Source organism: Myotis yumanensis, unplaced genomic scaffold, assembly GCF_028538775.1.
Source record: "Myotis yumanensis isolate MYYU_CA2020_CCGP unplaced genomic scaffold, mMyoYum1.0.hap1 SCAF_3, whole genome shotgun sequence".
Classification (NCBI taxonomy): domain Eukaryota; kingdom Metazoa; phylum Chordata; class Mammalia; order Chiroptera; family Vespertilionidae; genus Myotis; species Myotis yumanensis.
In genome coordinates, this window is record NW_027223754.1 from 150,012,727 (window position 1) to 150,027,823 (window position 15,097).

A 15,097-nucleotide genomic window follows, 5' to 3' on the forward strand; every position below is an offset into this window, starting at 1 on the left:
ATACATAAATCTGAAAATAAGCACTTAAGCATAATACATATTATTTAAGAGAATGAATTTGGAACAACTATTTTATTTTTTAAAATCTTTATTGTTGAAAGTATTATATATGTTCCCTTTTTCCTCCATTGACCCCCTTCTAGCCAGCTCCCACCTCCCTCCCAGGCCTTCACCACCCTATTGTCTGTATCCATGGATTATACATATATGCATACAAGTTCTTTGGTTTATCTCTTCCCACCCACCCACCCCCATCTTCTATCTGAGATTCGACAATCTGTTCCATGCTTCTATGTCTCTGGATCTATTTTGTTCATCAGCTAATTTATTTTTTCTTCATTAGATTCCACATATGAGTGAGATCATGTAATACTTGTATTTCTCTGATTGGCTTATTTTGCTTAGTGGAATACTCTTCAGGTCTCTCCATGCTTGGGACAACTATTTTAATGAATATTTTCTAGGGCAATTGTATTTCTTCAAATTGTGTGTGTGTGTGTGTGTGTGTGTGTGTTCCCAGATGTTACCAGAAAAACCACTGAAGTATTATGGGGTATTCTTTTGAGAATATAAATGAAGAATTCTATAACCAGTCTCTACAGAATTTGGAGTCACCCTCTCCTCCCCTACAAAAGTTTTAAAATATAATTTTAACTATGCAGTGCAGACACATGAACTTAAATGAACCAAAGGCCGTCCTTGCATTGTGTGTCAGAAGACTAAGTAAGCCACAAATACTGAATGTTTAGTTCAAACAGTAATAAAACAAATTCTGAATGCCTCTTTGTTCTTATTTTAACAGAAATCATAATATACTTTAATACTTTCTTGGGAATATTAAACCTCAATAGCCAATAATTTTGAAGTAGTTTTCCCATCTAAATAAAATACAATTTATTTAGATATGCAATGTCTTAAATAAGATATGATATCTATAAAATATATGACAACAAAATAGCTACATGAATTCCATCAACTAGGCTTGAAAACATCTTACTATTGTAGATACACACAACATACACACACACACGCAAACATGTACACATGTTTTTATTGATTTTAGAGAAAAGGAAGAGAGAGAAAGAGAAACATCAACTCCTGTAAGCATGGGGGGACTGGACCTGCAGCCTGGGCATGTGCCCTGACCATAAATTGAACTGGTGACCTTTCAGTGCCTGGGATGACACACAACCAACTGAGCAACACTGGCCGTCACACTTCTAAAGACCTGAGTTACTCTGTAACCACTACCCACCTCCCAGCACCAAATGTGGTAGCTTTCATTAGAAATTGTTTACTCTTGGGAATGATCAATACATTTATTGTCAAAGTAAAAAGGGTGTGGAAAAATGACTGATCTGATTTAGTTAAGAATTATTGATAGTTTCAAACTGCTGACCCCTCTTCTGTGGAGGCAAAATTTGTAGACAGAGTAAGGTGTGTGTGTGTGTGTGTGTGTGTGTGTGTGTGTGTGTTCCTGAAAGGTTACCTTAAACCAGAGATAAAGTTAGTTATTTTACAGGAAATAACTCTGCTTCTCCATGGATCAGTGATACGGTCATTTTTGACCTCTTCAAGAAGCTCAAATAATAATAAAAAATTCAAGTTAGACTTGCCATTCTTTCCAAACTAAAACTGACTTTCAGATCATTATCAGAACAAAAGCTCAGTAAACAAACTTCTGAACCATGAAACAAATAACTGCCAGGCAGTACCTCCTAGAGTCAGGCAATTCTAGCCTTCACTTTGGAAAAAAAAAGAAAATATTTCCATAGCAGCAAGCCTGTGTCAGCATCTCCGTTCTATAACCCTGTTCCCTCTTCGCCTTAGGAGTAGCATGATATCCAGGGTGGTTCTGAAATGCCAGTGTAGCATGGAAGACCTCCTTCCCAAAGTTTGTTGCTGTTGTTGCACTGTAGTCATAATCACTTCTATATAGATATTGAGTATCATCACGTAGCAATGTTTAGTTTGAGGGATGTGTAAGAAAAATGGGCAGAGGAAATGTGGTTTGCTGCCTACCTTACAGAGGTGGAGCATGAGGTTTGGTCCAGCAGCATATTTGGATTCTGATTGGCTAACAGAAACACCTTCTCCCAACCTGGCTATGCTTATTGGGTCTCTGCCCTGCAATGAGAACTTGGCTGATTCACAAAGCATGGAAATGAGTCCAACCCTTTCAGTCTGGACTCACTGCCCAAGAGGGACAGCTCTGCATGTGACCCATTGCACAGTTTAAAATGGTGCCCTATCAGCTCATGCAATGAAGAAGGTACAATGAGGAAATGCAACATTGAATGGGCTAGTACTTCACTGCAACTTTTGACTTTATTTCATTATTTTATCACTATATATAATTGTTTTGAGATTTTGCAAGACTAAGGACTATGTTGCATGACTGTTTCACATATAATTTTATAATCATCTGTATGAAAACAACCTTTAAATAAATACCACAATGTTTTATTTACTAGTACTGTATGTTTTATTAATGATTACATATGCATAAGTTAGTCTTGTCTCTCTAACTATGAGGTATATAACTTAAAGGAAAAGACTGGGCTTACATTTCTTTTGTATTCATAAAACATGTGAAACCCTATAGATATTTGCTTCTTTGATTACAATTTGTCTCAAATATCCAATGGTAGCTGCCTCTGTAATATTATAAAATCTTTAAATTATAGAAGTAAATTCTAGTAGAATAATATTTAATTTTTAAAAATTAATAACAGCTAACTTCTGGGGTACTTATTTTTCATGAAATAAGTACCATTATTATCTCCATTTTACAGACAGGAAAATTGAGGCTCTACTAGGTTGCTCATGTTTACATTGATAGTAAGCGACGGAACTGGGACTCCAATGCAGTTCTGTTGGATTCTATGCTGTTAACAACGATGTTATTCTTTCTCCCATATTTACACATGTAATGTGAGCCTTCTGTGCTTAAATTTATATTTTTTCCACTTTAAGTTTTTCCAATTTAAAAAAAAAGAATGATATGGGTCTCAGTAAATACAAATGAATCTTCTCAGACTAGAAGTCAGGCAGTCTACTGATATTGCTATCAGAATTCAATGCAATTCCAACATTGAAAATAGAGCTGAAAAAGAAAACCGTGGAAATGTAATGCTGTAACTGATATTTTGTTCTTTTTGCTGCAGACTTTGGATATTTTATTTAAAGAACTGGTTGGAAAACAGTCGCTACAAAAAAATTGTGAGGGCTGGGGTTAGTCTCTGGAGGGTCCCTTCAGTATTAGCTGACTCCCCATTCTCTAGTTGGGCAGTGTCTTCCTGCAGCTGGCTTGGGGACCTTTCCTACCCCCTCATTGTAAGTGTGCCTTCTGAAGAACTACTTCTTGTCTGATTTCTGCTGTCTTTCTAGTCTCCAGTCAATTTTTCCTGCCAAGCTGGCCACTAGTTGGTTAACATGCAATAAATCCACCTGTGACATGTCATGATGGACATGAGTAAGTTACTGTGTTACATACCCCAGGTATATTTTAATATGGACTCCAAGGAGACCATGGCTTGACCCAAAGATTCTCTTTCTAGGAGTGGAACCTGTAATCTCAGAAATAGAAGAAAGAATAATACCACAGCGATCTCACAACCTATAGCATTAAACTTAGAGGTAGAAAAAGAACCATTGCTCAGAAAAGAGCACAGTTTGGTGCTCATGTCAAATGATTGGGATCATTAAACAGATCAGGTGGAAAAAACAGTAATAACACCTAAGTCTCCTGACCCCAATCTATGCTTTAGTTAACAGTTTTCCTCCTTTAAAGAATACATGCTGGAGTGAATCTTTTTAAAACAATTTTTTTCCTTTTAGTGTCTCAATAAATCCATAACTGTAGTATAATCATGAGCAAGAAATTCTAATCTTGGTTTTATAGCTATAGCTTAATAAATTATATTCTTATGAGCAACTGTTGAAGCAGCAAAAATTTCTAGTCTTCCATTTCAACTGAAAGCCTTCCTCTGAACAAGCTGTTAGAACACGTTCAGAGATGCCTATCATGGGAACATATAATAGGATAAATGGACTGTGGGAGAAGAAGGCAGAGATTAGTCACTCACAAGCTGGCAGCATAAAGACCAGGTGAAAGGCTGTGCACCAGACTGACAGCCAGGAGATGAACTGGCACCCAACCTTGATTTGGGTGGGAATTTATTTCTTGAGTTTTCCACATACTTGTTAATAGAAATACAAAAGAAAGAAGTTTAGAATACAGTTTTAAAAAAAGTCTGAAAGAGTTTGTTGTCATGGTATATTCCTTACAGATTATTAATTTCCCAATAGAGAAAATAATGGTTAACTCAGTTGGATAAAGTTTGGAACTAAAGACACTGAATCCTGAACATGTCACACATCAAATGCTAATTTAGTAAGCCCTCTCTTGTTTTGTGAGGCACTTGCTTGATTACCTCAGAATACCTGGTTTAGGGTAAATTCTTACAGGGCAACCATTCTGGTTTTCAAGTGTCCAATGATAACCAAAATAACCAATTTGCTATTTAGAGGGCTACTTTATTTACGTAGTGCTGCTGAGATAAGGCTTATGCTGGCAACTATTGTATTGCTAACACACTTACTGGTTTCCTACCATATTCAATCCCTCCATGGGCCACTGTGGATATTACTGTGCAGGAGGATGGCGAATTGGAAGTGATTTTAGCTACCCAAGGAGGTAAAGGGTCAGGCCGAGGCTGAGGATATACTTGGAAGCAACAATGATGTTCAAGACTTACCTAACTGCTGGATTTGTCATGCTGGTATTTTGTATTATGTCCTTAATATTTTTGAAATTAACAGGAAAAAATAGATTCTAAAATGCAATGGTTCATCTCTCAGCCCTTATTATTCTATCCTCACAATGCGCATCACAATGAAATGACTGACTAAGGACTTTGAATACAAGTAAATATAGAAGCTCTATATAACCATGCTTGTCGAATCAGGAGAAAGAAAGAAAAAGCTCTGAGGAATTGTTTATGCTTCCTTTCATCTGAAGTGCCATTTTCTCTGTACATCAGATAACATATTGATTTTAGTGTACTTCAATTCTCAATTTTCCATAAACCATGAAAACCTTAATGACTTCTCCAAAGCTCAAGTGAGAAACAATCAATTAATTTTCCCAGTAGTTCAACTCTGTCAAAATTAAAGTGCTACTTTAATGAATTTTCAGACATTTAAGACCTATGCAGCAGCAGTTTAATGCCGAAAGCCTTTCTTTTACCCTTGTAAGAAAAGTTTAAATATATACCAACTAAGTAGAGAGTTCACGTTTTAAACTTTGCTATAGACATGAAAATACAACTTGCTTTACATGATGTTCTTCTAGGGTTTAACCGAATGCTGAGTTCACAGTAGCTCTGAACAGAACTGTTGCAGAATCATCCATAATACCATAGACAAATGCATCAGCAACTACCCAGGTGACACCATTCCTTTGTGTTGTGATGTGAAGGATAACAAAAAGGGCTGTCCTATTTTCTCCTATAGGTCTCATCTTACCTAAAATTCCCACTGCTAATAGCATCTCTTACAAATAAGACTTTTTTTTTTTTTTTTTTTTCAAAGACCAGCAGTACAACTTCCTGGAAGGGAAAGAGGCTAGGGAACTAACTGCTCCCCTATGCACAATGGTGAGCAATAGTTCATTAACATAGATTGGTTTATCAGATTAGTAAACTGTCACTTAGAGAGCAAAGATTACAACTGGGACAGGTGCAGTTTGGGGATAGTGGAGAAGAGGTGAGAAGGTCTGTCTCTTGCAGTGACTACAGGGAAGGAAGGCTCCAGGGAGAAAGAGAACAAACAGTAATGGTGGAAAAGAGAGTGCTGAGAAGGGTCAGCATTGGAAAAGGTTAGGGGCAGCCTCAATGCAAAATTTCTCCCAGGCTGCTCTGAATCTGACTATGAATAAAGCACTAGAATAGTAATTGGACTAGTGAAATGAGTTAAAAATAGAACTAAATTACACACAGATAGGATGCCCTTGTCCCTTTCATTAGCAGAATACGGAGTGTACTTTGCTGAAGTAAAAGTTCAGGAATGTTGCTTGCTTGGTAAAAGTCCATTTGTTTGGGGCATTAGAAAATCTGTGACCCTGAGATGGTGCCATCCTGGCATTTCATTTAGGGGCTGTTAGGTTTTTCTTAAATTCCTTCTTTTTTTTTTTTTTTTTTGTCTTTCTGGTTTGTTTCTTTTTTCACTTGGGTTACAATGAAAACATTTAATAATTTAGTGAATCCAGGAAAGTTGTCTTGAAGCGCCTTTAACTTGTTTATAACTTTCTCTTTTCACAAGACTGGATTTGTCGACAGATCCTTTACAAGAGAGGCATTTTTCTCTCATACACGTACAACCATCAAACAAACTAATTTGCAATCTAGCCTTTTCCCCTTAGATTTCAGGGTGGCTATAGATGGTCACATTTCTTGGTGCCCATCTAGTCTATTACTGTTCATTAACATTTTGAATGTGCTCCTCTGTCCACCTGTTAATCCGCTGCAGGTTTTTCCCTAATGTCAATCCTTTTTGCTCTCCCTGAGGCTGACTGTGAAGAGCAGGCTAGGGGAGCTCCTGAGTCCAGCTCTGGGGTTTCCTGCTTCTCCGCTCACAGAAAGCAGGTTGGCATTTCTTCTAGGAAACTGACCTGCCTCATGGTTTCTAGGAGGCGCTCACTATTATCATTCTGAACCAAGTACAGTTATTTCTCCCCCCACAGATAATGCTAATGACCTAGCTACATTGCTTCTTAAAGCTTAGGCAAATGGGTGGGCAAATGGAAGAGGCTGATTATTATTCAGGGCATAAAAAAAAAAATCAGGAGGCAACGCAGTCACCGCGCGAAAGAAAGAAAATCACGTCATAAATCTCGCGTTATTTTCCATTTACATAATCAGTAGCAAATATCACTGGTAGTGCTTAAATAATGTAAATATAAACTAGGAGCGCCTCTATCCATGGATCTTAATGAAACATCGTATATAATGAGTGTGGAATAAAAAGGCTCATTGAGTAGATTTTTAAGTCAAAGAGAATATAAAGAAATGCTCATACATGCATAATGCATATGTGTCAGACACTTCACCTTCAATACTGAGACTGAAGTTTTCAGCTTGTAAAAATAAATAAGCTTACAAATCCCTAAGGGACCTTTGTAATATAAAATATGGCTTTATTGATTTTAGAGAGAGCGGAAGGGGGGGGGGAGAGAGAGAGAGAGAGAGAGAGAGAGAGAAACATCAACGTGAGAGAGAGAGACATCAAGGTGAGAGAGAATGCCTCAGGTATGCGTCCCCCCTGGGGATCCAGGGATCTAGTAGAACAGCCACCTTTCAGTGCACAAGGAAGACTCTCAATCAACTGAGCTATACAGACCGGCCAGGGCCTTTTTTTTTTTTTAAATCCTTTTGGAACATCATACAGATACTGCTCTGAGTTAGTGTTCCTGGGGATTTCAATGGACTGGCTGGACTGGGCCCCACAGCTTGTGTGGAAATAAATGCTGCTTAGTGTTAAGTTAAAGGCAGATAGATCTGTCTTCACAAAAGGCTTTGTTCGTGCTCTTTGCTGGGACTGTCTGCAATTATGATACAATCTATTTGTTTCATTCCAGATGTTCACTTGCTGTTCCTTTGAAGTAGGCAAGTGAACATTATTGAGTACTTCCTATACATGGAAATAAAAAAATTTCTATAAAAGTCAAATTATTTGTAAATGGCTAGTCTGCCAAACCCAAGAATAAAACTCTAATTTCTCAAATTCAATTTCTTAGCCTATTTTCTTCAGAATAGCTCATAAATACTTGAACTCCAGAGTAATTGGAAAAAGTTCTCAAGTTTTCAACCACTTGTTTTTAAAAACAATATTTACTAAGATTTCCCTCTTAAAGTGCAATACTGCTTTTTAGAAAAATGTATGAAACAGGAAAAAAATCACAGATAATGCTAATACCCAGAGAGAACGTGTTTTGATGTATCTCTTCCCCACTAAAAAACAATTGGATTCATACTCTATATACACATTGCTTTTCATTAGCTGAGTAGGTAATCTATATTAACATCTATTATTCTATGTACTATTAAGAATCAAGGGGGAAAACTGACCATGCTATGACACAACACTCAACTACATAGAATTATTATTTTATACTTGTGGAAAGAAATCATTTAGACATAGTTTTATCAAACATCTTGAGCTTACATAAGTAAAACGTAAGTGAAATTAACTGGTTAAGTATTCCTAAAATTTTTTCATCTTGAACTTCAACTCTTAGGATTCACTCTGTGATTTACTTTTTTGATATATGTGTTTTCCTGCACAGGCACAGGAAAACTATAAGAAATATTATGATTTTAGATATGTAAAAATTTGAAAAACTATGCATCTTAGAATCTGTGATATATAGTACATATGTAACCCTCATTTTTGCTGAACTTTATGTCATGAGAATTTACTATCACTTAAGGGTTTGACAACAGTCAATATAATTTTTATAAACAATTCCCTATTGTTAGACATTTAGGACCTTCCCAGTTTTTTTGCCATTATAAATAAAGATGTGATAAATATCTTTGAGCATAAATCTTTGTTCACATCTTTGACAATTTCCTTAAGAGACACTTCTAAAAATAGCATAACTATGTAAAATGCTATGCAGTTTGCATTTCCTACATATTGCCAAATTGCTTTCCAAAATGACTGTACTAGTCTGTACCCTAACCAGTAGAATATGTGGGCACACTGTTTCCTAACAAGTGTTTTCCTCTATTACCAACAGAATGTACAACTTAAATCTTGCCTCTTGACCAACCTACCCTTTCCTTTCATTTATTTTCATTTATCACCTGCCAGCATGATAAATAATTCCTTTCCCTTTTTGGTATTTACTTCTCTTACTGATCCTATGAATTTCAACTAAGAAAGCTCTTAGTCATTACTTTGCCAATCTATACTAGATGTAGCTAGCTACCTTAATTTTCCCTCTGAAGTCAGTTTTCTTAATCACTTCATTGCTCTAATTTTTTAGATACTCAAGGGACTAAACCTGAATTCATTATTAGAAGTTTTTGTCACGAACATAGAAACCATCCATTTAATATTCCTGATGAGATACTTATTTATGTCTAGTCATCCATTCCATTAGTCATTTGTGCTCTTGTTCACAATAACAATAATTTTTTAAAAAAATCATTGCTCTTCATTCTGATCTAAAAGGTTCCTTTTTGAAATATTGTCAAGCCTTATTGAAATAGGCAAAATTCCCATCACTAGTATGTTTATGGGCCAGGTCTTCATGATCACTTGAGATTTATTTAGGAAATTAAAACTCTCTTAATATTCATCTTTTCAGCAAGCACCCATTGGGCACACACTATAATGTGCAATGCTGGATGCCCGTGGCAATGCCAAGAAGCCTAGGGATCATTTCTGGCCTTATGATAATAATATTAATATGAGAAACTTACTGGATTCTATCCGTGTGCCAGGCACTGGTCTAAATGCTTGTCACACATTAACTCATTGAACCTATCCAACAATGACATGAGACTGGCTTTATTATTATCTCTATTTTATAGATAACGAAGCAAAGGCAGGGGAAAGCAAGTAATTGCCCAGGATCATGCAAATGAATTTGAACCCAGACTATTTCACTTCAGAACTGACTTAACGCATACGTCCCTATAAAAACTTAGGGTATAGATCAGACTTACATATAAGCTGCAATAAAATATTGTAAATATGAAGATATGTAGTACAGGAGGGTGGGAAATTCAGAGAAATTAAGATCTAAAGAAGAGGTAGAATATGAACAATATCATTTAGGTTGGAGATGAAAATGGGTAGAAATGAAAGTGGATATAGTTTAATGTGGGGTGGAAAGATGAACTCAAGAGCCCAAAACCCCTGGGCTCAAATTCTGACTCCAGCATATAGTAGTTGCAAGGGATCTTTTCTTAGCCTCAGGCACTCAACCTATTTTGTTGTTTCATTTAAAAAATATATTTTTATTGTTTTCAGAGAGGAAGGGAGGAGAGAGAGAAACAGCAATGATGAGAATCATTGATGGGCTGCCTCCTTCACGTTCCCCACTGGGGATCGAGCCCACAACATGGACATATACCCTGACCGGGAATCAAGCTGTGACCTCCTGGTTCATAGGTCTAATGACCGGAGCCTTGCCAGTTGGGCTTAGTTCTAATGAGCAAAGTAATAAATAGTAGAGAGGTTTTCAGGGGGGGTATTGAGGCATTTTGAGGAAAAAAACGAGGGAGGGAGGAGTGAGTGTATGTGGGAAGTAGTTGTGGCTAAAGACAAATTGAAATAGGTATGAGGAGTTGTTGGAAGACTTGGGAGAGCAGAAAGATAACTTGTCATTTTACTAAACGGGAATCAACAACAAGGTTGGCAGCCATATGGTTTTGGATTAAGGATAGGCTGAGGAAGTGAACCTATAGGAGGCTATTGTTATTGTCCAGGTGAGAGATAATAAAGGCATGATCAAGGCAATATTCATGGAATAGAAGGAGAGAGGCACCAGAATTATTTCCAAAGTAGATTTGAAGGAACTTGGTAAGCAATTTGGGATTTGGGAGTGAGTCAAATGTTCCTCCAATTTTCGCCCCAGGGGCCCGAAATGATGATAATGCCTTTTGCAGAGAGAAACTGCAGTTAGTTTAAGAATGAATCACTGTTGAAAACTTGGGTATCAGCAGAATAGATGACTTTTTGAAAAGTCTGAATGTAAAGGGAGAGTTTGAGCGTCAGTAATCTTAATGATAATTTAGAAAGGTAAATCCTTTTTTGGATTAACATTTTCTTTCCTTTAGCAAAACCAACGTTAATTATATATTATGGAATCTTCTCATTCTTCTCAGGGATCTTTATTCTCCTTTTGGATTACGAATTTCTTTGAGAACTTGATGAGAACTATAGAGTCTCTTATGTCCAAAAGTGTGTATGTGCGTGTGTGTATATGTGTGTGTGTGTGTGTGTGTGTGTGGGGGGGGGTAATAGATATACATTCAGAAATTTGCATACAATTTTAGGGAGTTTTTGTATTTTTTGAAACCCAGCCATTGAATCCTGAAAGAGTGCTCTGCATAACTTCTTTTGTAACCAATGCATTAATACCTTCTTCCAACTATAGTTAGCCACATGTCAGGCACTGTACTAATTGCCTTGCCTGTATTAGCTCATTTAATGCTCACCATAACATTGTCATATAGGTATTACATTTCAAACATAGGGAAACTCAGAGTTAGACAGGTTAAAGAAATTGCCCAGAGTTGCAGAGTTAGTATGTAGTAGAGGCAGGATTTGAATACAGGTCTCTGTATTAGTGAGGGTTCTTTAGAACAGCGGTTCTCAACCTGTGGGTCGCGACCCCTTTGGTGGTGGAACGACCCTTTCACAGGGGTCGCCTAAAACCATCCTGCATATCAGATATTTACATTATGATTCCTAACAGTAGCAAAATTACAGTTATGAAGTAGCAATGAAAATAATTTTATGGTTGGATCACAACATGAGGTACTGTTTTTACAGGGCCAGAAGGTTGAGAACCACTGCATTAGAAGAACAGAACCAATAAAGTGTGTGTGTGTGTGTGTGTAAAGAGATTTTTTCTAAGGAAGTAGCTCCTACGATTATGGAGGCTGACAAGTCCCAAGATCTGCAGTCAGCAACCTGGTGACCATGAACCAGACCCACTTTGAGTCTGAAGGCTGGAGAACCAGGAGAACCAATGGTGTAGTTCCCTTCTGAGGCCAGCAGGGCCAGACCTAAGGAGATGTGATGTTTCCCTTCAAAGGCAGGAAAAAGCCAGTGTTGCACTTCAAAGGCAGATAGACAGGAGGAATTCTTTCTTACTTGGGGGAGGGTCAGTCCTTTAGTTCTATTCAGGCCTTCAGCTGATTGGATAAGGCCCACCCACATTAGAGAGAGCAATCTGCTTTATTTACTCTACTGATTTAAATGTTAATCTCATTTAAAACACCCTTACAGAATAATGTTTGACCAAATATCTAGGCATCCCATAGCCCAGCCAAGTTGACACATTAAATTAACCACCATTGCCCTAACCGGTTTGGCTCAATGGATAGAGCGTCGGCCTGCAGACTGAAGGGTCCCAGGTTCAATTCTGGTCAACGGCATGTAACTTGGTTGTAGGCACATCCCCAGTAGGAGGTGTGCAGGAGGCAGCTGATCAATGTTTCTCTCTCATCAATGTTTCTAACTCTCTACCTCTCTCCCTTCCTCTCTGTAAAAAATCAATAAAATACATTTTAAAAAAGTAAATTACCACCATTGCCTCTCTGACTCCAACCACTGTGCCCTGTACTACTATTTCAAAATACACTCTACTGTTTTTCTTAGATGAACTTTCATTTTGCTTTCACACATTCCTTACTTGAATGATTCTTGTTAGATCTCTTCTCCTTCCACGTTTCCCCTTTCCCCAGTTACATTCTCCTAACTGAAAATTTTAAAGTTAAGACCACTGTCACTCATTCTGTTTGCTTTCTGCTCTCTTTGTTTTTTCCCCCCAAGAAGACAAACTACCCAAGGAAGCTTCTTTCATTTTAAATGTTCAAAGAGGGTTTTGCTGCAAAAGTGAGTTAACAACATCTAAAAGAATCCTGGGTACCCACTAGGAGTGCATATCAGGTGTTAAAAGAGTTTTCAAATTCGCTGCATGCCATAAAAAAGAAGTGCATGTTTGGTAGCAGTTCTAAAACTTTCAGGTGGCTGCTTAGTATGCAGTGTGTGTATTTGGAAAAGTCAATGCATGATTAAAAAAAATATTGTGGATGTTTTTAGGCCCTGGAGCCAATCCAAAATAACAGCTGGGGTTTTATATCTCCTGGGGGACTCCTCAAACGCATGAAATTCAGTCTCAGGAAGTCATCACACTCTGTTAGAATGAAAGCCCTGTGAACAGAAGACTGGAAGCTCAGTTGTCAGAGTACAAAGGAATTGAAAGGGACGCTGCTCTTTCTATCACATACATTTTCAATTCTTTAATGGGCTGAGTGCATCCATGTAAGTTTGAAAAGGTGATCTAATAGCAATATTAAAGCTTTTAGAGTTTTTTTCCTTTTCGACCAGGTGAGAAAGGCACGAGTAGGAAGAGAACAAGTCTCTTCTCATTACTTTAAAGTTTTAAATAGAAAAGGAAATCAAGCAAGGGCACACCCAGGATTATGTCCTATGGCCTGAGCAATCAACTGTGTACACTGCACAATTAATTTTAATTAAACTTTGAATTCTGTAAACCCAGGCTATAAAGCCATTCAAATTGTACAAATAACTTAGAAGAATTTGTGTTTAAAAAAAGGAGCACCAATTCTTCATATAAGTGAGCTAATGTTTAGAAACGGACATTGCGGTTGTAATTGCAGTTAAAGTCTTTAAAGGACATTGAATTTCAAATTTAGTAAAGGAGAAGAATAATATATCTTACATCCTACTGGTTGGTAGATATCTTCCTCATAAAGGTTCCAACAGTATTACAATTTCCTTGGAATAAATTTGTATATATGATGCTTTGGATATGAGATGACGTCAACAATAAACAAATATATCAGATGAAGTTTTCAATGATTAAGTTATCTCTTTTATTTCTGGTTTGATATTATCAAGTGACATAGTATTGTGAAAAGGATTCATAAGGGCCTATTTCCCCGAGGTGATGTTCTAGGCATAGCCCAGGTAGTCTACATGAGGCTTAATCCTACCATCATCAACCATCATTGGCTGAACGCTTGCTGTCCCTGGCTCTGGGGATGCAAAGAGGTAAGCCATAGTCCCCCCCTGAGAGAGCTTAGAGCCTAACTGGTGACTTACATGTACATACAAAGATGATACAAGGTTGGATATTGTTAACGAGTGTTCAGACAATAAGGACTTTGAGGTTGGGAAAGATAGAAATCTATTCTTAAGAGTTTCTTTACCAGTCTCAGTTGTATAATCTGTAAAATAATATCTGACCCTAACACATAAAAGGATGTGTTAACTTGATCTTCCACTACTAAATTGTAATTGTCTTAGATTCCAGGCTTTTAACCCAGAATCTAATACATTAGTAGGAATTTTGTCTACCTGAGTTAAAACACTATTATTTTAACTGATGCGCACTGGAACTCCCTATCAACTGTAATCTGTCAGGACTCAATCTTGGCAGGACAAGCACACCACTGAATGTACCTATAAGAGTATAGTTCAATCCATATTATAGTGTGTAGGTTTTCTAGAATGATGCTTGTTAGAACCACCACAAACACATACAAATGCAATATAAGACGCTATCAAAACAAAAACAAGCATGACCCATGTTAAAAACCTAGGTCTTTGCCTGCATACATACACCAGCTGCCTGGGGATGGCTGGGTTTGCTCTGTCCTTTGGGGGGAATCCATGACAAAAGCCTTTCTCCACATGAAGGACAGTGGGACTAGATCTTGAAACAAGATGAGGCTAAGACTATTTCAGGACAGAGGGTGGACCATTGAAAGGTGACAGGAGTGATGTTCATATTGATTTTCTGAGTTTTGCTTCTCAAAGAATCTGGAAAGAAGATTTGAGCAGCTCAGACCAGATTTCTAAGGCTAACGGCCTGAAATGGTTTGATTCTGCCCTTCGATTCTCTTACCTTTCAAGCTCCTGGGCCTGAGCCTCTCCATTGCTTAGGAGAGACAGCCACTTGTCTTTGGCACCTGGGCATTTCTGTCATGACAGACAGCCACCCAGCCACGGGGCAGCAGCAGGAGCCAACATCAGCCGGATAAGACTGCTTCTGCAGTGGCAGAGAGAGAGAAAAAAAATCCTACTTTGCTGTCCTTTGTAGTTATTAAATTCTCTGGTTGTATGATTATGTTTCCAAGAGAAGAGAGCCGATGCCCTCAGTTTGGGAGAGCAAACTGCAGTTCCGTCAGAGGCCAAAATAAACTGCAGGTCAAAGAGAATCATGACAGTGCAGTGGTTGGTCCCCAACAACTTACAAATCAGTAGCTGTCGCCTCGGGGCTCGAAATTCTTCAGTCCACATCAGGTTCTTGGGAGGTGAAGGCATA